At 43.0% G+C, this 26,630-nt stretch overlaps 30 non-coding genes across 30 annotated transcripts; all 30 read right to left on the bottom strand.

Annotated features, from left to right (window-relative positions):
• Positions 1-15: 15 nt before the first annotated feature.
• On the bottom strand, positions 16-134 carry LOC130401261 (5S ribosomal RNA). The gene has a single exon (XR_008903725.1). It is a non-coding gene; the product is annotated as a 5S ribosomal RNA (ribosomal RNA).
• Positions 135-663: 529 nt separating this feature from the next.
• Positions 664-782, bottom strand: LOC130395441 (5S ribosomal RNA). Its single transcript, XR_008898497.1, has one exon. It is a non-coding gene; the product is annotated as a 5S ribosomal RNA (ribosomal RNA).
• Positions 783-1,311: 529 nt separating this feature from the next.
• Positions 1,312-1,430, bottom strand: LOC130395346 (5S ribosomal RNA). The gene has a single exon (XR_008898414.1). It is a non-coding gene; the product is annotated as a 5S ribosomal RNA (ribosomal RNA).
• A 529-nt stretch (positions 1,431-1,959) lies between these two features.
• On the bottom strand, positions 1,960-2,078 carry LOC130394670 (5S ribosomal RNA). Its single transcript, XR_008897806.1, has one exon. It is a non-coding gene; the product is annotated as a 5S ribosomal RNA (ribosomal RNA).
• Positions 2,079-2,607: 529 nt separating this feature from the next.
• On the bottom strand, positions 2,608-2,726 carry LOC130395601 (5S ribosomal RNA). Its single transcript, XR_008898642.1, has one exon. It is a non-coding gene; the product is annotated as a 5S ribosomal RNA (ribosomal RNA).
• Positions 2,727-3,255: 529 nt separating this feature from the next.
• LOC130400371 (5S ribosomal RNA) lies at positions 3,256-3,374 on the bottom strand. Its single transcript, XR_008902849.1, has one exon. It is a non-coding gene; the product is annotated as a 5S ribosomal RNA (ribosomal RNA).
• Positions 3,375-3,903: 529 nt separating this feature from the next.
• LOC130399864 (5S ribosomal RNA) lies at positions 3,904-4,022 on the bottom strand. Its single transcript, XR_008902359.1, has one exon. It is a non-coding gene; the product is annotated as a 5S ribosomal RNA (ribosomal RNA).
• Positions 4,023-4,551: 529 nt separating this feature from the next.
• On the bottom strand, positions 4,552-4,670 carry LOC130395309 (5S ribosomal RNA). Its single transcript, XR_008898381.1, has one exon. It is a non-coding gene; the product is annotated as a 5S ribosomal RNA (ribosomal RNA).
• A 658-nt stretch (positions 4,671-5,328) lies between these two features.
• Positions 5,329-5,448, bottom strand: LOC130394151 (5S ribosomal RNA). Its single transcript, XR_008897337.1, has one exon. It is a non-coding gene; the product is annotated as a 5S ribosomal RNA (ribosomal RNA).
• Positions 5,449-5,977: 529 nt separating this feature from the next.
• Positions 5,978-6,096, bottom strand: LOC130400301 (5S ribosomal RNA). Its single transcript, XR_008902775.1, has one exon. It is a non-coding gene; the product is annotated as a 5S ribosomal RNA (ribosomal RNA).
• Positions 6,097-12,527: 6,431 nt separating this feature from the next.
• On the bottom strand, positions 12,528-12,646 carry LOC130400005 (5S ribosomal RNA). Its single transcript, XR_008902493.1, has one exon. It is a non-coding gene; the product is annotated as a 5S ribosomal RNA (ribosomal RNA).
• A 654-nt stretch (positions 12,647-13,300) lies between these two features.
• LOC130395326 (5S ribosomal RNA) lies at positions 13,301-13,420 on the bottom strand. Its single transcript, XR_008898396.1, has one exon. It is a non-coding gene; the product is annotated as a 5S ribosomal RNA (ribosomal RNA).
• Positions 13,421-13,939: 519 nt separating this feature from the next.
• LOC130401058 (5S ribosomal RNA) lies at positions 13,940-14,058 on the bottom strand. Its single transcript, XR_008903520.1, has one exon. It is a non-coding gene; the product is annotated as a 5S ribosomal RNA (ribosomal RNA).
• A 521-nt stretch (positions 14,059-14,579) lies between these two features.
• Positions 14,580-14,698, bottom strand: LOC130400085 (5S ribosomal RNA). Its single transcript, XR_008902568.1, has one exon. It is a non-coding gene; the product is annotated as a 5S ribosomal RNA (ribosomal RNA).
• Positions 14,699-15,350: 652 nt separating this feature from the next.
• On the bottom strand, positions 15,351-15,470 carry LOC130401326 (5S ribosomal RNA). Its single transcript, XR_008903788.1, has one exon. It is a non-coding gene; the product is annotated as a 5S ribosomal RNA (ribosomal RNA).
• Positions 15,471-15,988: 518 nt separating this feature from the next.
• Positions 15,989-16,107, bottom strand: LOC130394855 (5S ribosomal RNA). Its single transcript, XR_008897973.1, has one exon. It is a non-coding gene; the product is annotated as a 5S ribosomal RNA (ribosomal RNA).
• Positions 16,108-16,761: 654 nt separating this feature from the next.
• On the bottom strand, positions 16,762-16,881 carry LOC130401325 (5S ribosomal RNA). The gene has a single exon (XR_008903787.1). It is a non-coding gene; the product is annotated as a 5S ribosomal RNA (ribosomal RNA).
• Positions 16,882-17,399: 518 nt separating this feature from the next.
• LOC130394854 (5S ribosomal RNA) lies at positions 17,400-17,518 on the bottom strand. Its single transcript, XR_008897972.1, has one exon. It is a non-coding gene; the product is annotated as a 5S ribosomal RNA (ribosomal RNA).
• Positions 17,519-18,047: 529 nt separating this feature from the next.
• On the bottom strand, positions 18,048-18,166 carry LOC130394814 (5S ribosomal RNA). Its single transcript, XR_008897936.1, has one exon. It is a non-coding gene; the product is annotated as a 5S ribosomal RNA (ribosomal RNA).
• Positions 18,167-18,695: 529 nt separating this feature from the next.
• Positions 18,696-18,814, bottom strand: LOC130399863 (5S ribosomal RNA). Its single transcript, XR_008902358.1, has one exon. It is a non-coding gene; the product is annotated as a 5S ribosomal RNA (ribosomal RNA).
• A 529-nt stretch (positions 18,815-19,343) lies between these two features.
• Positions 19,344-19,462, bottom strand: LOC130400076 (5S ribosomal RNA). Its single transcript, XR_008902559.1, has one exon. It is a non-coding gene; the product is annotated as a 5S ribosomal RNA (ribosomal RNA).
• A 521-nt stretch (positions 19,463-19,983) lies between these two features.
• Positions 19,984-20,102, bottom strand: LOC130401210 (5S ribosomal RNA). The gene has a single exon (XR_008903675.1). It is a non-coding gene; the product is annotated as a 5S ribosomal RNA (ribosomal RNA).
• Positions 20,103-20,623: 521 nt separating this feature from the next.
• LOC130397167 (5S ribosomal RNA) lies at positions 20,624-20,742 on the bottom strand. The gene has a single exon (XR_008899768.1). It is a non-coding gene; the product is annotated as a 5S ribosomal RNA (ribosomal RNA).
• Positions 20,743-21,260: 518 nt separating this feature from the next.
• Positions 21,261-21,379, bottom strand: LOC130401043 (5S ribosomal RNA). The gene has a single exon (XR_008903505.1). It is a non-coding gene; the product is annotated as a 5S ribosomal RNA (ribosomal RNA).
• A 653-nt stretch (positions 21,380-22,032) lies between these two features.
• Positions 22,033-22,152, bottom strand: LOC130395325 (5S ribosomal RNA). Its single transcript, XR_008898395.1, has one exon. It is a non-coding gene; the product is annotated as a 5S ribosomal RNA (ribosomal RNA).
• A 518-nt stretch (positions 22,153-22,670) lies between these two features.
• LOC130401057 (5S ribosomal RNA) lies at positions 22,671-22,789 on the bottom strand. Its single transcript, XR_008903519.1, has one exon. It is a non-coding gene; the product is annotated as a 5S ribosomal RNA (ribosomal RNA).
• A 520-nt stretch (positions 22,790-23,309) lies between these two features.
• Positions 23,310-23,429, bottom strand: LOC130394370 (5S ribosomal RNA). Its single transcript, XR_008897536.1, has one exon. It is a non-coding gene; the product is annotated as a 5S ribosomal RNA (ribosomal RNA).
• Positions 23,430-24,079: 650 nt separating this feature from the next.
• Positions 24,080-24,200, bottom strand: LOC130395871 (5S ribosomal RNA). Its single transcript, XR_008898875.1, has one exon. It is a non-coding gene; the product is annotated as a 5S ribosomal RNA (ribosomal RNA).
• Positions 24,201-24,719: 519 nt separating this feature from the next.
• Positions 24,720-24,837, bottom strand: LOC130395085 (5S ribosomal RNA). Its single transcript, XR_008898182.1, has one exon. It is a non-coding gene; the product is annotated as a 5S ribosomal RNA (ribosomal RNA).
• Positions 24,838-25,499: 662 nt separating this feature from the next.
• On the bottom strand, positions 25,500-25,619 carry LOC130395533 (5S ribosomal RNA). The gene has a single exon (XR_008898581.1). It is a non-coding gene; the product is annotated as a 5S ribosomal RNA (ribosomal RNA).
• Positions 25,620-26,630: the final 1,011 nt, after the last annotated feature.

Below are 26,630 nucleotides of genomic sequence, written 5' to 3'. Positions count from 1 at the left end.
AATTGAAAAATAAAAAGCTTACAGCACCAGGTATTCCCAGGCGGTCTCCCATCCAAGTACTAACCAGGCCCGACCCTGCTTAGCTTCCGAGATCAGACGAGATCGCGCGTGTTCAGGGTGGTATGGCCGAAAGCAATTATTGCAGGCGCAAAACCAGGTTTTATACAGTAGCACATAAGGAGTGAGAAAGCTGCTGAGGCTCGACGTTACACTCTTACAAAAACAATCATTAGTTAGATATAAACGGCAGTAATTGATTCAGTAGGACTCCTTATCCATGTAAACGATCATTGTGACATCTGAATTCATTAATTATCTGAAATACACTGCGTGTGCGTGTGATGTTAAATGTTTGAACCAAGGTTAACGGTTAAAGTGTCAGAGAATGGGTGGTGATTTTTTGACGTCCTCCCATGATCTGAAGTGAGCGTGCGTGTTTGTGTTGGTGAAAGTTTAAGAAATGTACAACTGTCGGTTCAGCTCTCTGGTGCTCCCTGCTGGCAGTATCACTATACTGTCCTCATGTTTCACAAAAATAGTTTTGAGAGACGTTGTCAGTTTTTGTATGTTGCTTAAATCCTCCAAAGCGGTTGGCAGTAAACATCAGGTCACGGTACGCCACGGTAGGCCACGGAGTCAATGAGCTCGAATTGAAAAAGAAAAAGCTTACAGCACCTGGTATTCCCAGGCGGTCTCCCATCCAAGTACTAACCAGGCCTGACCCTGCTTAGCTTCCGAGATCAGACAAAATCAGGCGTGTTCAGGGTGGTATGGCCGTAAGCATTTAGTGCAGGCCCAAAACCAGGTTTTATACAGTAGCACATGAGGAGTGAGCAAGCTGCTGAGGCTTGACGTTACACTTTTACAAAAACAATCATTAGTTAGATATAAACGGCAGTAATTGATTCAGTAGGACTCCTTATCCATGTAAACGATCATTGTGACATCTGAATTCATTAATTATCTGAAATACACTGCGTGTGCTTGTGATGTTAAATGTTTGAACCAAGGTTAACGGTTAAAGTGTCAGAGAATGGGTGGTGATTTTTTGACGTCCTCCCATGATCTGAAGTGAGCGTGCGTGTTTGTGTTGGTGAAAGTTTAAGAAATGTACAACTGTCGGTTCAGCTCTCTGGTGCTCCCTGCTGGCAGTATCACTATACTGTCCTCATGTTTCACAAAAATAGTTTTGAGAGACGTTGTCAGTTTTTGTATGTTGCTTAAATCCTCCAAAGCGGTTGGCAGTAAACATCAGGTCACGGTACGCCACGGTAGGCCACGGAGGCAACGAGCTCGAGTTGAAAAAGAAAAAGCGTACAGCACCTGGTATTCCCAGGCGGTCTCCCATCCAAGTACTAACCAGGCCCGACCCTGCTTAGCTTCCGAGATCAGACGAGATCTGGCATGTTCAGGGTGGTATGGCCGTAATCAATTAGTGCAGGCGCAAAACCAGGTTTTATACAGTAGCACATAAGGAGTGAGAAAGTTGCTGAGGCTCAACGTTACACTTTTACAAAAACAATCATTAGTTAGATATAAACGGCAGTAATTGATTCAGTAGGACTCCTTATCCATGTAAACGATCATTGTGACATCTGAATTCATTAATTATCTGAAATACACTGCGTGTGCGTGTGATGTTAAATGTTTGAACCAAGGTTAACGGTTAAAGTGTCAGAGAATGGGTGGTGATTTTTTGACGTCCTCCCATGATCTGAAGTGAGCGTGCGTGTTTGTGTTGGTGAAAGTTTAAGAAATGTACAACTGTCGGTTCAGCTCTCTGGTGCTCCCTGCTGGCAGTATCACTATACTGTCCTCATGTTTCACAAAAATAGTTTTGATAGACGTTGTCAGTTTTTGTATGTTGCTTAAATCCTCCAAAGCGGTTGGCAGTAAACATCAGGTCACGGTACGCCACGGTAGGCCACGGAGTCAATGAGCTCGAGTTGAAAAAGAAAAAGCTTACAGCACCTGGTATTCCCAGGCGGTCTCCCATCCAAGTACTAACCAGGCCCGACCCTGCTTAGCTTCCGAGATCAGACGAGATCTGGCATGTTCAGGGTGGTATGGCCGTAATCAATTAGTGCAGGCGCAAAACCAGGTTTTATACAGTAGCACATAAGGAGTGAGAAAGTTGCTGAGGCTCAACGTTACACTTTTACAAAAACAATCATTAGTTAGATATAAACGGCAGTAATTGATTCAGTAGGACTCCTTATCCATGTAAACGATCATTGTGACATCTGAATTCATTAATTATCTGAAATACACTGCGTGTGCGTGTGATGTTAAATGTTTGAACCAAGGTTAACGGTTAAAGTGTCAGAGAATGGGTGGTGATTTTTTGACGTCCTCCCATGACCTGAAGTGAGCGTGCGTGTTTGTGTTGGTGAAAGTTTAAGAAATGTACAACTGTCGGTTCAGCTCTCTGGTTCTCCCTGCTGGCAGTATCACTATACTGTCCTCATGTTTCACAAAAATAGTTTTGAGAGAAGTTGTCAGTTTTTGTATGTTGCTTAAATCCTCCAAAGCGGTTGGCAGTAAACATCAGGTCACGGTACGCCACGGTAGGCCACGGAGTCAATGAGCTCGAGTTGAAAAAGAAAAAGCTTACCGCACCTGGTATTCCCAGGCGGTCTCCCATCCAAGTACTAACCAGGCCTGACCCTGCTTAGCTTCCGAGATCAGACAAAATCGGGCGTGTTCAGGGTGGTATGGCCGTAAGCAATTAGTGCAGGCGCAAAACCAGGTTTTATACAGTAGCACATAAGGAGTGAGCAAGCTGCTGAGGCTTGACGTTACACTTTTACAAAAACAATCATTAGTTAGATATAAACGGCAGTAATTGATTCAGTAGGACTCCTTATCCATGTAAACGATCATTGTGACATCTGAATTCATTAATTATCTGAAATACACTGCGTGTGCTTGTGATGTTAAATGTTTGAACCAAGGTTAACGGTTAAAGTGTCAGAGAATGGGTGGTGATTTTTTGACGTCCTCCCATGATCTGAAGTGAGCGTGCGTGTTTGTGTTGGTGAAAGTTTAAGAAATGTACAACTGTCGGTTCAGCTCTCTGGTGCTCCCTGCTGGCAGTATCACTATACTGTCCTCATGTTTCACAAAAATAGTTTTGAGAGACGTTGTCAGTTTTTGTATGTTGCTTAAATCCTCCAAAGCGGTTGGCAGTAAACATCAGGTCACGGTACGCCACGGTAGGCCACGGAGGCAACGAGCTCGAGTTGAAAAAGAAAAAGCTTACAGCACCTGGTATTCCCAGGCGGTCTCCCATCCAAGTACTAACCAGGCCCGACCCTGCTTAGCTTCCGAGATCAGACAAGATCGGGCGTGTTCAGGGTGGTATGGCCGTAAGCAATTACTGCAGGCGCAAAACCAGGTTTTATACAGTAGTACATAAGGAGTGAGAAAGCTGCTGAGGCTTGACGTTACACTTTTACAAAAACAATCATTAGTTAGATATAAACGGCAGTAATTGATTCAGTAGGACTCCTTATCCATGTAAACGATCATTGTGACATCTGAATTCATTAATTATCTGAAATACACTGCGTGTGCAAGTGATGTTAAATGTTTGAAGCAAGGTTAACGGTTAAAGTGTCAGAGAATGGGTGGTGATTTTTTGACGTCCTCCCATGATCTGAAGTGAGCGTGCGTGTTTGTGTTGGTGAAAGTTTAAGAAATGTACAGCTGTCGGTTCAGCTCTCTGGTGCTCCCTGCTGGCAGTATCACTATACTGTCCTCATGTTTCACAAAAACAGTTTTGAGAGACGTTGTCAGTTTTTGTATGTTGCTTAAATCCTCCAAAGCGGTTGGCAGTAAACATCAGGTCACGGTACGCCACGGTAGGCCACGGAGTCAATGAGCTCGAGTTGAAAAAGAAAAAGCTTACAGCACCTGGTATTCCCAGGCGGTCTCCCATCCAAGTACTAACCAGGCCCGACCCTGCTTAGCTTCCGAGATCAGACGAGATCGGGCATGTTCAGGGTGGTATGGCCGTAAGCAATTAGTGCAGGCGCAAAACCAGGTTTTATACAGTAGCACATAAGGAGTGAGAAAGCTGCTGAGGCTTGACGTTACACTTTTACAAAAACAATCATTAGTTAGATATAAACGGCAGTAATTGATTCAGTAGGACTCCTTATCCATGTAAACGATCATTGTGACATCTGAATTCATTAATTATCTGAAATACACTGCGTGTGCGTGTGATGTTAAATGTTTGAACCAAGGTTAACGGTTAAAGTGTCAGAGAATGGGTGGTGATTTTTTGACGTCCTCCCATGACCTGAAGTGAGCGTGCGTGTTTGTGTTGGTGAAAGTTTAAGAAATGTACAGCTGTCGGTTTAGCTCTCTGGTGCTCCCTGCTGGCAGTATCACTATACTGTCCTCATGTTTCACAAAAACAGTTTTGAGAGACGTTGTCAGTTTTTGTATGTTGCTTAAATCCTCCAAAGCGGTTGGCAGTAAACATCAGGTCACGGTACGCCACGGTAGGCCACGGAGTCAATGAGCTCGAATTGAAAAAGAAAACGCTTACAGCACCTGGTATTCCCAGGCGGTCTCCCATCCAAGTACTAACCAGGCCTGACCCTGCTTAGCTTCCGAGATCAGACAAAATCGGGCGTGTTCAGGGTGGTATGGCCGTAAGCTATTAGTGCAGGCGCAAAACCAGGTTTTATACAGTAGCACATAAGGAGTGAGCAAGCAGCTGAGGCTTGACGTTACACTTTTACAAAAACAATCATTAGTTAGATATAAACGGCAGTAATTGATTCAGTAGGACTCCTTATCCATGTAAACGATCATTGTGACATCTGAATTCATTAATTATCTGAAATACACTGCGTGTACTTGTGATGTTAAATGTTTGAACCAAGGTTAACGGTTAAAGTGTCAGAGAATGGGTGGTGATTTTTTGACGTCCTCCCATGATCTGAAGTGAGCGTGCGTGTTTGTGTTGGTGAAAGTTTAAGAAATGTACAACTGTCGGTTCAGCTCTCTGGTGCTCCCTGCTGGCAGTATCACTATACTGTCCTCATGTTTCACAAAAATAGTTTTGAGAGACGTTGTCAGTTTTTGTATGTTGCTTAAATCCTCCAAAGCGGTTGGCAGTAAACATCAGGTCACGGTACGCCACGGTAGGCCACGGAGGCAACGAGCTCGAGTTGAAAAAGAAAAAGCTAACTGCACCTGGTATTCCCAGGCGGTCTCCCATCCAAGTACTAACCAGGCCCGACCCTGCTTAGCTTCCGAGATCAGACGAGATCGGGCGTGTTTTTTTTTTTTTCTTTTGGTGACACCCGTCACTACTTACAGCAACCTGGGCTTCTGAGGAGGTCTCCCATCCAAGTACTAACCAGGCCCGACCCTGCTTAGCTTCCGAGATCAGACGAGATCGGGCGTGTTCAGGGTGGTATGGCCGTAAGCAATTAGTGCAGGCGCAAAACCAGGTTTTATACAGTAGCACATAAGGAGTGAGAAAGCTGCTGAGGCTTGACGTTACACTTTTACAAAAACAATCATTAGTTAGATATAAACGGCAGTAATTGATTCAGTAGGACTCCTTATCCATGTAAACGATCATTGTGACATCTGAATTCATTAATTATCTGAAATACACTGCGTGTGCAAGTGATGTTAAATGTTTGAAGCAAGGTTAACGGTTAAAGTGTCAGAGAATGGGTGGTGATTTTTTGACGTCCTCCCATGATCTGAAGTGAGCGTGCGTGTTTGTGTTGGTGAAAGTTTAAGAAATGTACAACTGTCGGTTCAGCTCTCTGGTGCTCCCTGCTGGCAGTATCACTATACTGTCCTCATGTTTCACAAAAATAGTTTTGAGAGACGTTGTCAGTTTTTGTATGTTGCTTAAATCCTCCAAAGCGGTTGGCAGTAAACATCAGGTCACGGTACGCCACGGTAGGCCACGGAGTCAATGAGCTAGAGTTGAAAAAGAAAAAGCTTACAGCACCTGGTATTCCCAGGCGGTCTCCCAACCAAGTACTAACCAGGCCCGACCCTGCTTAGCTTCCGAGATCAGACGAGATCGGGCATGTTCAGGGTGGTATGGCCGTAAGCAATTAGTGCAGGCGCAAAACCAGGTTTTATACAGTAGCACATAAGGAGTGAGGAAGCTGCTGAGGCTCGACGTTACACTCTTACAAAAACAATCATTAGTTAGATATAAACGGCAGTAATTGATTCGGTAACCCTTCCTTTTACAGTCCCCTAATTACTAGGTATTTACCCGGTAAAAACCTGGTAAATCATAGTGTATTACTGGGTAATTACCACTGGTAATAAGAAGGTAAATACAGAGGTAGTTACCCAGTAAATACATGGTTAATCATAGTGTATTACTGGGTAATTACCACTGGTAATAAGAAGGTAAATACAGAGGTAGTTACCCAGTAAATACATGGTAAATCATAGTGTATTACTGGGTAATTACCACTGGTAATAAGAAGGTAAATACAGAGGAAGTTACCCAGTAAATACATGGTAAATCATAGTGTATTACTGGGTATTTACCACTGGTAATAAGAAGGTAAATACAGAGGAATTATCCGGTAAATTATAGTGTGTTACTGTGTAATTACCACTGGTAATAAGAAGGTATATACAGAAGAATTACAGCTGAAGTACTAAGTTAAACCTCCACTATCACCCATCAACTCAACTAAGTACTGTGTAAATTACTTTTTCTTAGTTATTATTCATAGCTACACCCATTTAGAAAGGGTTTATTCGATTTACCTTAGAAACTATGGAATTACTTACCTGGTAACAAGCTCCGCAGGAAGTTTTCCTCTAGTTTCATGGTACATCTTCTTAAATACTGGGTACAAAGCCGTTTGTTTCCATGGTGTTACCACGTTATTACCATATAATTTATAATGGATACATTCCATTGTCCATGCAGTCAACACAAACTTGTACCATGTACGTTCTGCGACGTTACCAAGTAAAACGCGACAATTTACCCGGTAAGTAAGCTGAAACTGTACTGTAAAAGGAAGCCTCGTTCGTTTCCATGGTATTACCAGGTTCTTACCATATAATTTGTAATACGTTATTCCCTTTTCCATGCAGTCAACACAAACTTGTACCATGTACGTTCTGCGACGTTACCAAGTAAAACCCGACAATTTACCCAGTAAGTAAACTGAAACTGTACTGTAAAAGGAAGCCTTGTTTGTTTCCATGGTATTACCAGGTTCTTACCATATAATTCGTAATACGTTATTCCCTTTTCCATGCAGTCAACACAAACTTGTACCATGTACGTTCTGCGACGTTACCAAGTAAAACGCGACAATTTACCCGGTAAGTAAGCTGAAACTGTACTGTAAAAGGAAGCCTCGTTTGTTTCCCTGGTATTACCAGGTTCTTACCATATAATTTGTAATACGTTATTCCCTTTTCCATGCAGTCAACACAAACTTGTACCATGTACGTTCTGCGACGTTACCAAGTAAAACCCGACAATTTACCCGGTAAGTAACCTGAAACTGTACTGTAAAAGGAAGCCTCGTTTGTTTCCATGGTATTACCAGGTTCTTACCATATAATTTGTAATACGTTATTCCCTTTTCCATGCAGTCAAAACAAACTTGTACCATGTACGTTCTGCGACGTTACCAAGTAAAACACGACAATTTACCCAGTAAGTAAGCTGAAACTGTACTGTAAAAGGAAGCCTAGTTTGTTTCCATGGTATTACCAGGCTCTTACCATATAAGTTGTAACTGGTTATTCCCTTTTCCATGCAATCAACACAAACCATATATGTTCTGCAACGTCGTTCACCAAGAGTTAAGCACTTTAATTGTTGTTATAAAACCCCAAACCACTGTTGATGAAAGGCATATTAAAATTAAACAAAATCAAAGGCTTATCTTTCAAACAATGCATATCTCACAAACAGGCACTGAACACTGAAGAAATGGAACAAAAAAATGAGCCGTCCACATCAACTCAATTTAAATGTTACTGATGGTGTTTTCATAAAACACATGACATTGTTATGGCAAGTGACCACAAGGAAGACTGCTTCAACCTCTTCAATTTGAATAAGCGGTGAATACCGCAATCTGCCTAATGGAGCATCTTTGTGGTCATTCGCAAACCAATGAGTCCACTCGATGAATGAGAGATGACTCTTTAGTGTCTTCTCTGTGAGGTATCCCTGCAGTCTCCACATCTGGGATTTGAAGGCTGACCAAGACCTGAACAGGTACCTCCAAATCTCCCCTTCCATACTGTAATAAAGAATCAGAAGACAAGAAAATAAACATTAGGACTGTCAATTAATTAACATTTCTAGAACATGTAGAACTCAAAGATTATTTTGTTTATTAGTTAAAAAAGGATGCTGGTCCTCTGGCCATTGTGTTTGGTCATATTGAAAAGAGAAAAAGGCATAGCCATAAATACAGTTAATAGGACGGGAGGGGACAGGCTGTTACCTCCGGTTAGCACTTTAGCATCGAGCTGGCGGAGCTTCTGTCATTCAACTAACTCGGACATGTTGTTTAAAACCTATAACACCCAATTTATTAAAATATCCGGATTTAATCGGGCTCTCTCCCATAAGTACAGTTAATAGGACGGGAAGGGACAGGCTCTGTTAGCCCCGGTTAGCGCGATGCTAAAGAGCAGCTCTACCGGAGCATGCCACCTCAACAGGTGCAAGTTAGCCTCCGGTTTGATATTCGCCAGATATTCGGTTTACCACCCAATCGGATTCATCAACATAAGTGCAATACATTACGGGCTTAGTATGTTGAGGACGGTGCATCGCGAAAATCACAAACACATGTTGTCGCCATTGATGTCTGTGCAACAATGTCATTTACGTTCTGGCTGCTACCTGTTTTAGGGACCGTCAACAACTTACACTCACCGACTGGTGGCAGAGACGTTACCATGGAATTGTTTCTGGAAATAAATCATATAAAATAATATAGAAATCACTAAAAAATACATTTTGTCACCTGATTGTAGTAGTAGTTGCCAATGGTGGGCTGCTACTTACTGCAGGTAACTTTGCTAATATATTATATTATTGTTAAACGGGATGCAATTAATAATTTCAAATATAATTTAGTCGATTTTTGTCGAATATTAAACTATTAACTTCATTATTATTAACTATATTGCAATATATTTGTGTGAATAATCTCCTGAAACAATTCCATGGTAACGTCTCTGCCACCAGTCGGTGAGTGTAATTTGTTGACGGTCCCTAAAACAGGTAGCAGCCAGAACGTAAATTACGTTGTTGCACAGACATTGATGGCGCCAACATGTGTTTGTGATTTTCGCGATACGGTGTCCTAAAACGTCCTCAACATACTAAGCCCGTAATGTATTGCACTTATGTTCATGAATCCGATTAGGTGGTAAACCGAATATCAAACCGGAGGCTAACTTGCACCTGTTGAGGTGGCATGCTCCGGTAGAGCTGCTCTTTAGCATCGCGCTAACCGGGGCTAACAGAGCCTGTCTCTTCCCGTCCTATTAACTGTACGTATGGGAGAGAGCCCGATTAAATCCGGATATTTTAATAAATTCGGTGTTATAGGTTTTAAACAACATGTCCGAGTTATTTGAATGACAGAAGCTCCGCTAGCTCGATGCTAAAGGGCTAACCGGAGGTAACAGCCTGTCCCCTCCCGTCCTATTAACTGTATTTATGGCTATGCCTTTTTCTCTTTTCAATATGACCAAACACAATGGCCAGAGGACCAGCATCCTTTCTTAACTGATAAACAAAATAATCTTTGAGTTCTACATGTTCTAGAAATGTTCATTAATTGACTGTCCTAATGTTTATTTTCTTGTCTTCTGATTCTTTATTACAGTATGGAAGGGGAGATTTGGAGGTACCTGGTCAGGTCTTGGTCAGCCTTCAAATCCCAGATGTGGAGACTGCAGGGATACCTCACAGAGAATACACTAAAGAGTCATCTCTCATTCATCGAGTGGACTCATTGGTTTGCGAATGACCACAAAGATGCTCCCATAGGCAGATTGCTGCATGGCATTCACCACTTATTCAAATTGTAGAGTTTGAAGCAGTCTTCCTTGTGGTCACTTGCCATAACACTGTCATGTTTATTATGAAAACACCATCAGTAACATTTAAATTGAGTTGATGTGGACGGCTCTTTTTTTGTCTGATTTCTTCAGTGTTCAGTGCCTGTTTGTGAGATATGCATTGTTTGAAAGATAAGCCTTTGATTTTGTTTAATTTTAATATGCCTTTCATCAACAGTGGTTTGGGATTTTATAACAACAATTAAAGTGCTTAACTACTGGTGAACGATGTTGCAGAACATATATGGTTTGTGTTGATTGCATGGAGAAGGGAATAACCAGTTACAACTTGTATGGTAAGAGCCTGGTAATACCATGGAAACAAACAAGGCTTCCTTTTGCAGTACAGTTTCAGCTAACTTACTGGGTAAATTTTCGTGTTTTACTTGGTAACGTCGCAGAACGTACATGGTACAAGTTTGTGTTGACTGCATGGAAAAGGGAATAATGTATTGCAAATTATATGGTAAGAACCTGGTAATACCATGGAAACAAACGAGGCTTCCTTTTACAGTACAGTTTCAGCTTAATTACTGGGTAAATTGTTGTGTTTTACTTGGTAACGTCGCAGAACGTACATGGTACCAGTTTGTTTTGACTGCATGGAAAAGGGAATAACGTATTACAAATTATATGGTAAGAACCTGGTAATACCATGGAAACAAACGAGGCTTCCTTTTACAGTACAGTTTCAGGTTACTTACCGGGTAAATTGTCGGGTTTTACTTGGTAACGTCGCAGAACGTACATGGTACAAGTTTGTGTTGACTGCATGGAAAAGGGAATAACGTATTACAAATTATATGGTAAGAACCTGGTAATACCATGGAAACAAACGAGGCTTCCTTTTACAGTACAGTTTCAGGTTACTTACCGGGTAAATTGTCGGGTTTTACTTGGTAACGTCGCAGAACGTACATGGTACAAGTTTGTGTTGACTGCATGGAAAAGGGAATAACGTATTACAAATTATATGGTAAGAACCTGGTAATACCATGGAAACAAACAAGGCTTCCTTTTACAGTACAGTTTCAGGTTACTTACCGGGTAAATTGTCGCGTTTTACTTGGTAACGTCGCAGAACGTACATGGTACAAGTTTGTGTTGACTGCATGGAAAAGGGAATAACGTATTACAAATTATATGGTAAGAACCTGGTAATACCATGGAAACAAACGAGGCTTCCTTTTACAGTACAGTTTCAGCTTACTTACCGGGTAAATTGTCGCGTTTTACTTGGTAACGTCGCAGAACGTACATGGTACAAGTTTGTGTTGACTGCATGGACAATGGAATGTATCCATTATAAATTATATGGTAATAACGTGGTAACACCATGGAAACAAACGGCTTTGTACCCAGTATTTAAGAAGATGTACCATGAAACAAGAGGAAAACTGTTCCTGCGGAGCTTGTTACCAGGTAAGTAATTCCGTAGTTTCTAAGGTAAATCGAATAAACCCTTTCTGAATGGGTGTAGCTATGAATAATAACTAAGAAAAAGTAATTTACACAGTACTTAGTTGAGTTGATGGGTAATAGTGGAGGTTTAACTTGGTACTTCAGCTGTAATTCTTTTGTATATTCCTTCTTATTACCAGTGGTAATTACACAGTAACACACTATAATTTACCGGATAATTCCTCTGTATTTACCTTCTTATTACCAGTGGTAAATACCCAGTAATACACTATGATTTACCATGTATTTACTGGGTAACTACCTCTGTATTTACCTTCTTATTACCAGTGGTAATTACCCAGTAATACACTATGATTTACCATGTATTTACTGGGTAACTACCTCTGTATTTACCTTCTTATTACCAGTGGTAATTACCCAGTAATACACTATGATTTACCATGTATTTACTGGGTAACTACCTCTGTATTTACCTTCTTATTACCAGTGGTAATTACCCAGTAATACACTATGATTTACCAAGTTTTTACCGGGTAAATACCTAGTAATTAGGGGACTGTAAAAGGAAGGGTTACCATTGATTCAGTAGGACTCCTTATCCATGTAAACGATCATTGTGACATCTGAATTCATTAATTATCTGAAATACACTGCGTGTGCGTGTGATGTTAAATGTTTGAACCAAGGTTAACGGTTAAAGTGTCAGAGAATGGGTGGTGATTTTTTGACGTCCTCCCATGATCTGAAGTGAGCGTGCGTGTTTGTGTTGGTGAAAGTTTAAGAAATGTACAACTGTCGTTTCAGCTCTCTGGTGCTCCCTGCTGGCAGTATCACTATACTGTCCTCATGTTCACAAAAATAGTTTTGAGAGACGTTGTCAGTTTTTGTATGTTGCTTAAATCCTCCAAAGCGGTTGGCAGTAAACATCAGGTCACGGTACGCCACGGTAGGCCACGGAGTCAATGAGCTCGAGTTGAAAAAGAAAAAGCTTACAGCACCTGGTATTCCCAGGCGGTCTCCCATCCAAGTACTAACCAGGCCCGACCCTGCTTAGCTTCCAAGATCAGACGAGATTGGGCGTGTTCAGGGTGGTATGGCTGTAAGCAATTAGTGCAGGCGCAAAACCAGGTTTTATACAGTAGCACATAAGGAGTGAGAAAGCTGCTGAGGCTCGACGTTACACTTTTACAAAAACAATCATTAGTTAGATATAAACGGCAGTAATTGATTCAGTAGGACTCCTTATCCATGTAAACGATAATTGTGACATCTGAATTCATTAATTATCTGAAATACACTGCGTGTGCGTGTGATGTTAAATGTTTGAACCAAGGTTAACGGTTAAAGTGTCAGAGAATGGGTGGTGATTTTTTGACGTCCTCCCATGATCTGAAGTGAGCGTGCGTGTTTGTGTTGGTGAAAGTTTAAGAAATGTACAACTGTCGGTTCAGCTCTCTGGTGCTCCCTGCTGGCAGTATCACTATATTGTCCTCATGTTTCACAAAAATAGTTTTGAGAGACGTTGTCAGTTTTTGTATGTTGCTTAAATCCTCCAAAGCGGTTGGCAGTAAACATCAGGTCACGGTACGCCACGGTAGGCCACGGAGTCAATGAGCTCGAGTTGAAAAAGAAAATGCTTACAGCACCTGGTATTCCCAGGCGGACTCCCATCCAAGTACTAACCAGGCCCGACCCTGCTTAGCTTCCGAGATCAGACGAGATCGGGCGTGTTTTTTTTTCTTTTGGTGACACCGGTCACTACTTACAGCAACCTGGGCTTCTGAGGAGGTCTCCCATCAAAGTACTAACCAGGCCTGACCCTGCTTAGCTTCCGAGATCAGACGAGATCGGGCGTGTTCAGGGTGGTATGGCCGTAAGCAATTAGTGCAGGCGCAAAACCAGGTTTTATACAGTAGCACATAAGGAGTGAGAAAGCTGCTGAGGCTCGACGTTACACTTTTACAAAAACAATCATTAGTTAGATATAAACGGCAGTAATTGATTCAGTAGGACTCCTTATCCATGTAAACGATCATTGTGACATCTGAATTCATTAATTATCTGAAATACACTGCGTGTGCGTGTGATGTTAAATGTTTGAACCAAGGTTAACGGTTAAAGTGTCAGAGAATGGGTGGTGATTTTTTGACGTCCTCCCATGATCTGAAGTGAGCGTGCGTGTTTGTGTTGGTGAAAGTTTAAGAAATCTACAACTGTCGTTTCAGCTCTCTGGTGCTCCCTGCTGGCAGTATCACTATACTGTCCTCATGTTTCACAAAAATAGTTTTGAGAGACGTTGTCAGTTTTTGTATGTTGCTTAAATCCTCCAAAGCGGTTGGCAGTAAACATCAGGTCACGGTACGCCACGGAGTCAATGAGCTCGAGTTGAAAAATAAATAGCTTACAGCACCTGGTATTCCCAGGCGGTCTCCCATCCGAGTACTAACCAGGCCCGACCCTGCTTAGCTTCCGAGACCAGACGAGATCAGGCGTGTTCAGGGTGGTATGGCCGTAAGCAATTAGTGCAGGCGCAAAACCAGGTTTTATACAGTAGGATTGAGAAAACTGCTGAGGCTTGACGTTACACTTTTACAAAAACAATCATTAGTTAGATATAAACGGCAGTAATTGATTCAGTAGGACTCCTTATCCATGTAAACGATCATTGTGACATCTGAATTCATTAATTATCTGAAATACACTGCGTGTGCGTGTGATGTTAAATGTTTGAACCAAGGTTAACGGTTAAAGTGTCAGAGAATGGGTGGTGATTTTTTGACGTCCTCCCATGATCTGAAGTGAGCGTGCGTGTTTGTGTTGGTGAAAGTTTAAGAAATGTACAACTGTCGGTTCAGCTCTCTGGTGCTCCCTGCTGGCAGTATCACTATACTGTCCTCATGTTTCACAAAAATAGTTTTGAGAGACGTTGTCAGTTTTTGTATGTTGCTTAAATCCTCCAAAGCGGTTGGCAGTAAACATCAGGTCACGGTACGCCACGGTAGGCCACGGAGTCAATGAGCTCGAGTTGAAAAAGAAAAAGCTTACAGCACCTGGTATTCCCAGGCGGTCTCCCATCCAAGTACTAACCAGGCCCGACCCTGCTTAGCTTCCGAGATCAGACGAGATCGGGCGTGTTCAGGGTGGTATGGCCGTAATCAATTAGTTCAGGCGCAAAACCAGGTTTTATATAGTAGCACATAAGGAGTGAGAAAGCTGCTGAGGCTTGACGTTACACTTTTACAAAAACAATCATTAGTTAGATATAAACGGCAGTAATTGATTCAGTAGGACTCCTTATCCATGTAAACGATCATTGTGACATCTGAATTCATTAATTATCTGAAATACACTGCGTGTGCGTGTGATGTTAAATGTTTGAACCAAGGTTAACGGTTAAGTGTCAGAGAATGGGTGGTGATTTTTTGACGTCCTCCCATGATCTGAAGTGAGCGTGCGTGTTTGTGTTGGTGAAAGTTTAAGAAATGTACAACTGTCGGTTCAGCTCTCTGGTGCTCCCTGCTGGCAGTATCACTATACTGTCCTCATGTTTCACAAAAATAGTTTTGAGAGACGTTGTCAGTTTTTGTATGTTGCTTAATCCTCCAAAGCGGTTGGCAGTAAACATCAGGTCACGGTACGCCACGGTAGGCCACGGAGTCAATGAGCTCGAGTTGAAAAAGAAAAAGCTTACAGCACCTGGTATTCCCAGGCGGACTCCCATCCAAGTACTAACCAGGCCCGACCCTGCTTAGCTTCCGAGATCAGACGAGATCGGGCGTGTTTTTTTTTCTTTTGGTGACACCCGTCACTACTTACAGCAACCTGGACTTCTGAGGAGGTCTCCCATCCAAGTACTAACCAGGCCCGACCCTGCTTAGCTTCCGAGATCAGACGAGATCGGGCGTGTTCAGGGTGGTATGGCCGTAAGCAATTAGTGCAGGCGCAAAACTAGGTTTTATACAGTAGCACATAAGGAGTGAGAAAGCTGCTGAGGCTCGACGTTACACTTTTACAAAAACAATCATTAGTTAGATATAAACGGCAGTAATTGATTCAGTAGGACTCCTTATCCATGTGAACGATAATTGTGACATCTGAATTCATTAATTATCTGAAATACACTGCGTGTGCGTGTGATGTTAAATGTTTGAACCAAGGTTAACGGTTAAAGTGTCAGAGAATGGGTGGTGATTTTTTGACGTCCTCCCATGATCTGAAGTGAGCGTGCGTGTTTGTGTTGGTGAAAGTTTAAGAAATGTACAACTGTCGTTTCAGCTCTCTGGTCCTCCCTGCTGGCATTATCACTATACTGTCCTCATGTTTCACAAAAATAGTTTTGAGAGACGTTGTCAGTTTTGTATGTTGCTTAAATCCTCCAAAGCGGTTGGCAGTAAACATCAGGTCACGGTACGCCACGGAGTCAATGAGCTCGAGTTGAAAAAGAAAAAGCTTACAGCACCTTGTATTCCCAGGCGGTCTCCCATCCAAGTACTAACCATGCCCGACCCTGCTTAGCTTCCGAGATCAGACGAGATCGGGCGTGTTCAGGGTGGTATGGCCGTAAGCAATTAGTGCTGCCGCAAAAACAGGTTTTATACAGTAGCACATAAGGAGTGAGAAAGCTGCTGAGGCTCGACGTTACACTTTTACAAAAACAATCATTAGTTAGATATAAACGGCAGTAATTGATTCAGTAGGACTCCTTATCCATGTAAACGATCATTGTGACATCTGAATTCATTAATTATCTGAAATACACTGCGTGTGCGTGTGATGTTAAATGTTTGAACCAAGGTTAACGGTTAAAGTGTCAGAGAATGGGTGGTGATTTTTTGACGTCCTCCCATGATCTGAAGTGAGCGTGCGTGTTTGTGTAGGTGAAAGTTTAAGAAATCTACAACTGTCGTTTCAGCTCTCTGGTGCTCCCTGCTGGCAGTATCACTATACTGTCCTCATGTTTCACAAAAATAGTTTTGAGAGACGTTGTCAGTTTTTGTATGTTGCTTAAATCCTCCAAAGCGGTTGGCAGTAAACATCAGGTCACGGTACGCCACGGTAGGCCACGGAGTCAATGAGCTCGAGTTGAAAAAGAAAAAGCTTACAGCACCTGGTATTCCCAGGCGGACTCCCATCCAAGTACTAACCAGGCCCGACCCTGCTTAGCTTCCGAGATCAGACGAGATCGGGCGTGTTTTTTTTTCTTTTAGTGACACCCGTCACTACTTACAGCAACCTGGACTTCTGAGGAGGTCTCCCATCCAAGTACTAACCAGGCCCGACCCTGCTTAGCTTCCGAGATCAGACGAGATCGGGCGTGTTCAGGGTGGTATGGCCGTAAGCAATTAGTGCAGGCGCAAAACTAGGTTTTATACAGTAGCACATAAGGAGTGAGAAAGCTGCTGAGGCTCGACGTTACACTTTTACAAAAACAATCATTAGTTAGATATAAACGGCAGTAATTGATTCAGTAGGACTCCTTATCCATGTGAACGATAATTGTGACATCTGAATTCATTAATTATCTGAAATACACTGCGTGTGTGTGTGATGTTAAATGTTTGAACCAAGGTTAACGGTTAAAGTGTCAGAGAATGGGTGGTGATTTTTGACGTCCTCCCATGATCTGAAGTGAGCGTGCGTGTTTGTGTTGGTGAAAGTTTAAGAAATGTACAACTGTCGTTTCAGCTCTCTGGTCCTCCCTGCTGGCATTATCACTATACTGTCCTCATGTTTCACAAAAATAGTTTTGAGAGACGTTGTCAGTTTTTGTATGTTGCTTAAATCCTCCAAAGCGGTTGGCAGTAAACATCAGGTCACGGTACGCCACGGAGTCAATGAGCTCGAGTTGAAAAAGAAAAAGCTTACAGCACCTTGTATTCCCAGGCGGTCTCCCATCCAAGTACTAACCATGCCCGACCCTGCTTAGCTTCCGAGATCAGACGAGATCGGGCGTGTTCAGGGTGGTATGGCCGTAAGCAATTAGTGCTGCCGCAAAAACAGGTTTTATACAGTAGCACATAAGGAGTGAGAAAGCTGCTGAGGCTCGACGTTACACTTTTACAAAAACAATCATTAGTTAGATATAAACGGCAGTAATTGATTCAGTAGGACTCCTTATCCATGTAAACGATCATTGTGACATCTGAATTCATTAATTATCTGAAATACACTGCGTGTGCGTGTGATGTTAAATGTTTGAACCAAGGTTAACGGTTAAAGTGTCAGAGAATGGGTGGTGATTTTTTGACGTCCTCCCATGATCTGAAGTGAGCGTGCGTGTTTGTGTAGGTGAAAGTTTAAGAAATCTACAACTGTCGTTTCAGCTCTCTGGTGCTCCCTGCTGGCAGTATCACTATACTGTCCTCATGTTTCACAAAAATAGTTTTGAGAGACGTTGTCAGTTTTTGTATGTTGCTTAAATCCTCCAAAGCGGTTGGCAGTAAACATCAGGTCACGGTACGCCACGGTAGGCCACGGAGGCAATGAGCTCGAGTTGAAAAAGAAAAAGCTTACCGCACCTGGTATTCCCAGGCGGTCTCCCATCCAAGTACTAACCAGGCCCGACCCTGCTTAGCTTCCAAGATCAGACGAGATCGGGCGTGTTCAGGGTGGTTTGGCCGTAAGCAATTAGTACAGGTGCAAAACCAGGTTTTATACAGTAGCAGATAAGGAGTGAGAAAGCTGCTGAGGCTTGACGTTAAACTTTTACAAAAACAATCATTAGTTAGATATAAACGGCAGTAATTGATTCAGTAGGACTCCTTATCCATGTAAACGATCATTGTGACATCTGAATTCATTAATTATCTGAAATACACTGCGTGTGCGTGTGATGTTAAATGTTTGAACCAAGGTTAACGGTTAAAGTGTCAGAGAATGGGTGGTGATTTTTTGAGGTCCTCCCATGATCTGAAGTGAGCGTGCGTGTTTGTGTTGGTGAAAGTTTAAGAAATGTACAACTGTCGGTTCAGCTCTCTGGTGCTCCCTGCTGGCAGTATCACTATACTGTCCTCATGTTTCACAAAAATAGTTTTGAGAGACGTTGTCAGTTTTTGTATGTTGCTTAAATCCTCCAAAGCGGTTGGCAGTAAACATCAGGTCACGGTACGCCACGGTGGGCCACGGAGTCAATGAGCTCGAGTTGAAAAAGAAAAAGCTTACAGCACCTGGTATTCCCAGGCGGTCTCCCATCCAAGTACTAACCAGGCCCGACCCTGCTTAGCTTCCGAGATCAGACGAGATCGGGCATGTTCAGGGTGGTATGGCCGTAAGCAATTAGTGCAGGCGCAAAACCAGGTTTTATACAGTAGCACATAAGGAGTGAGAAAGCTGCTGGGGCTCGACGTTACACTTTTACAAAAACAATCATTAGTTAGATATAAACGGCAGTAATTGATTCAGTAGGACTCCTTATCCATGTAAACGATCATTGTGACATCTGAATTCATTAATTATCTGAAATACACTGCGTGTTGCGTGTGATGTTAAATGTTTGAACCAAGGTTAACGGTTAAAGTGTCAGAGAATGGGTGGTGATTTTTTGACGTCCTCCCATGATCTGAAGTGAGCGTGCGTGTTTGTGTTGGTGAAAGTTTAAGAAATGTACAACTGTCGGTTCAGCTCTCTGGTGCTCCCTGCTGGCAGTATCACTATACTGTCCTCATGTTTCACAAAAATAGTTTGAGAGACGTTGTCAGTTTTTGTATGTTGCTTAAATCCTCCAAAGCGGTTGGCAGTAAACATCAGGTCACGGTACGCCACGGTAGGCCACGGAGTCAATGAGCTCGAGTTGAAAAAGAAAAAGCTTACAGCACCTGGTATTCCCAGGCGGTCTTCCATCCAAGTACTAACCAGGCCCGACCCTGCTTAGCTTCCGAGATCAGACGAGATCGGGCGTGTTCAGGGTGGTATGGCCGTAAGCAATTAGTGCAGGCGCAAAACCAGGTTTTATACAGTAGCACATAAGGAGTGAGAAAGCTGCTGGGGCTCGACGTTACACTTTTACAAAAACAATCATTAGTTTAGATATAAACGGCAGTAATTGATTCAGTAGGACTCCTTATCCATGTAAACGATCATTGTGACATCTGAATTCAGTAATTATCTGAAATACACTGCGTGTGCGTGTGATGTTAAATGTTTGAACCAAGGTTAACGGTTAAGTGTCAGAGAATGGGTGGTGATTTTTTTGACGTCCTCCCATGATCTGAAGTGAGCGTGCGTGTTTGTGTTGGTGAAAGTTTAAGAAATGTACAACTGTCGGTTTCAGCTCTCTGGTGCTCCCTGCTGGCAGTATCACTATACTGTCCTCATGTTTCACAAAAATAGTTTTGAGAGACGTTGTCAGTTTTTGTATGTTGCTTAAATCCTCCAAAGCGGTTGGCAGTAAACATCAGGTCACGGTACGCCACGGAGTCAATGAGCTCGAGTTGAAAAAGAAATAGCTTACAGCACCTGGTATTCCCAGGCGGTCTCCCATCCAAGTAATAACCAGGCCCTACCCTGCTTAGCTTCCGAGACCAGACGAGATCGGGCGTGTTCAGGGTGGTATGGCCGTAAGCAAATAGTGCAGGCGCAAAACCAGGTTTTATACAGTAGGAGTGAGAAAGCTGCTGAGGCTTGACGTTACACTTTTACAAAAACAATCATTAGTTAGATATAAACGGCAGTAATTGATTCAGTAGGACTCCTTATCCATGTAAACGATCATTGTGACATCTGAATTCATTAATTATCTGAAATGCACTGCGTGTGCGTGTGATGTTAAATGTTTGAACCAAGGTTAACGGTTAAAGTGTCAGAGAATGGGTGGTGATTTTTTGACGTCCTCCCATGATCTGAAGTGAGCGTGCGTGTTTGTGTTGGTGAAAGTTTAAGAAATGTACAACTGTCGGTTCAGCTCTCTGGTGCTCCCTGCTGGCAGTATCACTATACTGTCCTCATGTTTCACAAAAATAGTTTTGAGAGACGTTGTCAGTTTTTGTATGTTGCTTAAATCCTCCAAAGCGGTTGGCAGTAAACATCAGGTCACGGTACGCCACGGTAGGCCACGGAGTCAATGAGCTCGAGTTGAAAAAGAAAAAGCTTACAGCACCTGGTATTCCCAGGCGGTCTCCCATCCAAGTACTAACCAGGCCCGACCCTGCTTAGCTTCCGAGATCAGACGAGATCGGGCGTGTTCAGGGTGGTATGGCCGTAAGCAATTAGTGCAGGCGCAAAACTAGGTTTTATACAGTAGCACATAAGGAGTGAGAAAGCTGCTGAGGCTCGACGTTACACTTTTACAAAAACAATCATTAGTTAGATATAAACGGCAGTAATTGATTCAGTAGGACTCCTTATCCATGTGAACGATAATTGTGACATCTGAATTCATTAATTATCTGAAATACACTGCGTGTGCGTGTGATGTTAAATGTTTGAACCAAGGTTAACGGTTAAAGTGTCAGAGAATGGGTGGTGATTTTTTGACGTCCTCCCATGATCTGAAGTGAGCGTGCGTGTTTGTGTTGGTGAAAGTTTAAGAAATGTACAACTGTCGTTTCAGCTCTCTGGTCCTCCCTGCTGGCATTATCACTATACTGTCCTCATGTTTCACAAAAATAGTTTGAGAGACGTTGTCAGTTTTTGTATGTTGCTTAAATCCTCCAAAGCGGTTGGCAGTAAACATCAGGTCACGGTACGCCACGGAGTCAATGAGCTCGAGTTGAAAAAGAAAAAGCTTACAGCACCTGGTATTCCCAGGCGGTCTCCCATCCAAGTACTAACCAGGCCCGACCCTGCTTAGCTTCCAAGAACAGACGAGATTGGGCGTGTTCAGGGTGGTATGGCTGTAAGCAATTAGTGCAGGCGCAAAACCAGGTTTTATACAGTAGCACATAAGGAGTGAGAAAGCTGCTGAGGCTCGACGTTACACTTTTACAAAAACAATCATTAGTTAGATATAAACGGCAGTAATTGATTCAGTAGGACTCCTTATCCATGTAAACGATAATTGTGACATCTGAATTCATTAATTATCTGAAATACACTGCGTGTGCGTGTGATGTTAAATGTTTGAACCAAGGTTAACGGTTAAAGTGTCAGAGAATGGGTGGTGATTTTTTGACGTCCTCCCATGATCTGAAGTGAGCGTGCGTGTTTGTGTTGGTGAAAGTTTAAGAAATGTACAACTGTCGGTTCAGCTCTCTGGTGCTCCCTGCTGGCAGTATCACTATATTGTCCTCATGTTTCACAAAATAGTTTTGAGAGACGTTGTCAGTTTTTGTATGTTGCTTAAATCCTCCAAAGCGGTTGGCAGTAAACATCAGGTCACGGTACGCCACGGTAGGCCACGGAGTCAATGAGCTCGAGTTGAAAAAGAAAATGCTTACAGCACCTGGTATTCCCAGGCGGACTCCCATCCAAGTACTAACCAGGCCCGACCCTGCTTAGCTTCCGAGATCAGACGAGATCGGGCGTGTTTTTTTTTTCTTTGGTGACACCGGTCACTACTTACAGCAACCTGGGCTTCTGAGGAGGTCTCCCATCAAAGTACTAACCAGGCCTGACCCTGCTTAGCTTCCGAGATCAGACGAGATCGGGCGTGTTCAGGGTGGTATGGCCGTAAGCAATTAGTGCAGGCGCAAAACCAGGTTTTATACAGTAGCACATAAGGAGTGAGAAAGCTGCTGAGGCTCGACGTTACACTTTTACAAAAACAATCATTAGTTAGATATAAACGGCAGTAATTGATTCAGTAGGACTCCTTATCCATGTAAACGATCATTGTGACATCTGAATTCATTAATTATCTGAAATACACTGCGTGTGCGTGTGATGTTAAATGTTTGAACCAAGGTTAACGGTTAAAGTGTCAGAGAATGGGTGGTGATTTTTGACGTCCTCCCATGATCTGAAGTGAGCGTGCGTGTTTGTGTTGGTGAAAGTTTAAGAAATCTACAACTGTCGTTTCAGCTCTCTGGTGCTCCCTGCTGGCAGTATCACTATACTGTCCTCATGTTTCACAAAAATAGTTTTGAGAGACGTTGTCAGTTTTTGTATGTTGCTTAAATCCTCCAAAGCGGTTGGCAGGTAAACATCAGGTCACGGTACGCCACGGAGTCAATGAGGTCGAGTGAAAAATAAATAGCTTACAGCACCTGGTATTCCCAGGCGGTCTCCCATCCGAGTACTAACCAGGCCCGACCCTGCTTAGCTTCCGAGACCAGACGAGATCAGGCGTGTTCAGGGTGGTATGGCCGTAAGCAATTAGTGCAGGCGCAAAACCAGGTTTTATACAGTAGGATTGAGAAAACTGCTGAGGCTTGACATTACACTTTTACAAAAACAATCATTAGTTAGATATAAACGGCAGTAATTGATTCAGTAGGACTCCTTATCCATGTAAACGATCATTGTGACATCTGAATTCATTAATTATCTGAAATACACTGCGTGTGCGTGTGATGTTAAATGTTTGAACCAAGGTTAACGGTTAAAGTGTCAGAGAATGGGTGGTGATTTTTTGACGCCCTCCCATGATCTGAAGTGAGCGTGCGTGTTTGTGTTGGTGAAAGTTTAAGAAATGTACAACTGTCGGTTCAGCTCTCTGGTGCTCCCTGCTGGCAGATCACTATACTGTCCTCATTGTTTCACAAAATAGTTTTGAGAGACGTTGTCAGTTTTGTATGTTGCTTAACTCCTCCAAAGCGGTTGGCAGTAAACATCAGGTCACGGTTACGCCACGGTAGGCCACGGAGTCAATGAGCTCGAGTTGAAAAAGAAAAAGCTTACAGCACCTGGTATTCCCAGGCGGTCTCCCATCCAAGTACTAACCAGGCCCGACCCTGCTTAGCTTCCGAGATCAGACGAGATCGGGCGTGTTCAGGGTGGTATGGCCCGTAATCAATTAGTTCAGGCGCAAAACCAGGTTTTATATAGTAGCACATAAGGAGTGAGAAAGCTGCTGAGGCTTGACGTTACACTTTTACAAAAACATCATTAGTTAGATATAAACGGCAGTAATTGATTCAGTAGGACTCCTTATCCATGTAAACGATCATTGTGACATCTGAATTCATTAATTATCTGAAATACACTGCGTGTGCGTGTGATGTTAAATGTTTGAACCAAGGTTAACGGTTAAAGTGTCAGAGAATGGGTGGTGATTTTTGACGTACTCCCATGATCTGAAGTGAGCGTGCGTGTTTGTGTGTGTGAAAGTTTAAGAAATGTACAACTGTCGGTTCAGCTCTCTGGTGCTCCCTGCTGGCAGTATCACTATACTGTCCTCATGTTTCACAAAAATAGTTTGAGCGACGTTGTCAGTTTTTGTATGTTGCTTAAATCCTCCAAAGCGGTTGGCAGTAACATCAGGTCACGGTACGCCACGGTAGGCCACGGAGTCAATGAGCTCGAGTTGAAAAAGAAAAGCTTACAGCACCTGGTATTCCCAGGCGGACTCCCATCCAAGTACTAACCAGGCCCGACCCTGCTTAGCTTCCGAGATCAGACGAGATCGGGCGTGTTTTTTTTTTCTTTTGGTGACACCCGTCACTACTTACAGCAACCTGGGCTTCTGAGGAGGTTCTCCCATCCAAGTACTAACCAGGCCCGACCCTGCTTATCTTCCGAGATCAGACGAGATCGGGCGTGTTCAGGGTGGTGTGGCCGTAAGCAATTAGCGCAGGCGCAAAACCAGGTTTTATACAGTAGCACATAAGGAGTGAGAAAGCTGCTGAGGCTCGACGTTACACTTTTACAAAAACAATCATTAGTTAGATATAACGGCAGTAATTGATTCAGTAGGACTCCTTATCCATGTAAACGATCATTGTGACATCTGAATTCATTAATTATCTGAAATACACTGCGTGTGCGTGTGATGTTAAATGTTTGAAACCAAGGTTAACGGTTAAGTGTCAGAGAATGGGTGGTGATTTTTTTGACGTCCCTCCCATGATCTGAAGTGAGCTGTGCGTGTTTGTGTTGGTGAAAGTTTAGAAATGTACAACTGTCGTTTCAGCTCTCTGGTCCTCCCTGCTGGCATTATCACTATACTGTCCTCATGTTTCACAAAAATAGTTTGAGAGACGTTGTCAGTTTTTGTATGTTGCTTAAATCCTCCAAAGCGGTTGGCAGTAACATCAGGTCACGGTACGCCACGGAGTCAATGCGCTCGAGTTTGAAAAAGAAAAAGCTTACAGCACCTGGTATTCCCAGGCGGTCTCCCATCCAAGTACTAACCAGGCCGACCCTGCTTAGCTTCCAAGATCAGACGAGATTGGGCGTGTTCAGGGTGGTATGGCTGTAAGCAATTAGTGCAGGCGCAAAACCAGGTTTTATACAGTAGCACATAAGGAGTGAGAAAGCTGCTGAGGCTCGACGTTACACTTTTACAAAAACAATCATTAGTTAGATATAAACGGCAGTAATTGATTCAGTAGGACTCCTTATCCATGTAAACGATAATTGTGACATCTGAATTCATTAATTATCTGAAATACACTGCGTGTGCGTGTGATGTTAAATGTTTGAACCAAGGTTACCGGTTAAAGTGTCAGAGAATGGGTGGTGATTTTTTGACGTCCTCCCATGATCTGAAGTGAGCGTGCGTGTTATGTGTTGGTGAAAGTTAAGAAATGTACAACTGTCGGTTCAGCTCTCTGGTGCTCCCTGCTGGCAGTATCACTATATTGTCCTCATGTTTCACAAAAATAGTTTTGAGAGACGTTGTCAGTTTTTGTATGTTGCTTAAATCCTCCAAAGCGGTTGGCAGTAAACATCAGGTCACGGTACGCCACGGTAGGCCAACGGAGTCAATGAGCTCGAGTTGAAAAGAAAATGCTTACAGCACCTGGTATTCCCAGGCGGACTCCCATCCAAGTACTAACCAGGCCCGACCCTGCTTAGCTTCCGAGATCAGACGAGATCGGGCGTGTTTTTTTTTTTTTTTTTCTTTTGGTGACACCGGTCACTACTTACAGCAACCTGGGCTTCTGAGGAGGTCTCCCAGCAAAGTACTAACCAGGCCTGACCCTGCTTAGCTTCCGAGATCAGACGAGATCGGGCGTGTTCAGGGTGGTATGGCCGTAAGCAATTAGTGCAGGCGCAAAACCAGGTTTTATACAGTAGCACATAAGGAGTGAGAAAGCTGCTGAGGGTCGACGTTACACTTTTACAAAAACAATCATTAGTTAGATATAAACGGCAGTAATTGATTCAGTAGGACTCCTTATCCTTGTAAACGATCATTGTGACATCTGAATTCATTAATTATCTGAAATACACTGCGTTGTGCGTGTGATGTTAAATGTTTGAACCAAGGTTAACGGTTAAAGTGTCAGAGAATGGGTGGTGATTTTTTGACGTCCTCCCATGATCTGAAGTGAGCGTGCGTGTTTGTGTTGGTGAAGTTTAAGAAATCTACAACTGTCGTTTCAGCTCTCTGGTGCTCCCTGCTGGCAGTATCACTATACTGTCCTCATGTTTCACAAAAATAGTTTTGAGAGACGTTGTCAGTTTTGTATGTTGCTTAAATCCTCCAAAGCGGTTGGCAGTAAACATCAGGTCACGGTACGCCACGGAGTCAATGAGCTCGAGTTGAAAAATAAATAGCTTCAGCACCTGGTATTCCCAGCGGTCTCCCATCCGAGTACTAACCAGGCCCGACCCTGCTTAGCTTCCGGACCAGACGAGATCGGCGTGTTCAGGGTGGTATGGCGTAAGCAATTAGTGCAGGCGCAAAACCAGGTTTTATACAGTAGGATTGAGAAAACTGCTGAGGCTTGACATTACACTTTTACAAAACAATCATAGTTAGATATAAACGGCAGTAATTGATCAGTAGGACTCCTATCCATGTAAACGATCATTGTGACATCTGAATTCATTAATTTATCTGAAATACACTGCGTGAGCGTGTGATGTTACGTGTTTGAACCAAGGTTAACGGTTAAAGTTCAGAGAATGGGTGGTGATTTTTTGACGTCCTCCCATGATCTGAAGTGAGCGTGCGTGTTGTGTTGGTGAAAGTTTAAGAAATGTACAACTGTCGGTTCAGCTCTCTGGTGCTCCCTGCTGGCAGTATCACTATACTGTCCTCATGT

This window comes from Gadus chalcogrammus, chromosome 12 (genome assembly GCF_026213295.1).
Source record: "Gadus chalcogrammus isolate NIFS_2021 chromosome 12, NIFS_Gcha_1.0, whole genome shotgun sequence".
Taxonomy (NCBI): Eukaryota; Metazoa; Chordata; class Actinopteri; order Gadiformes; family Gadidae; genus Gadus; species Gadus chalcogrammus.
Note: the sequence above shows the minus strand (reverse complement) of the source record. Positions and strands in the feature narration are given on the sequence as shown.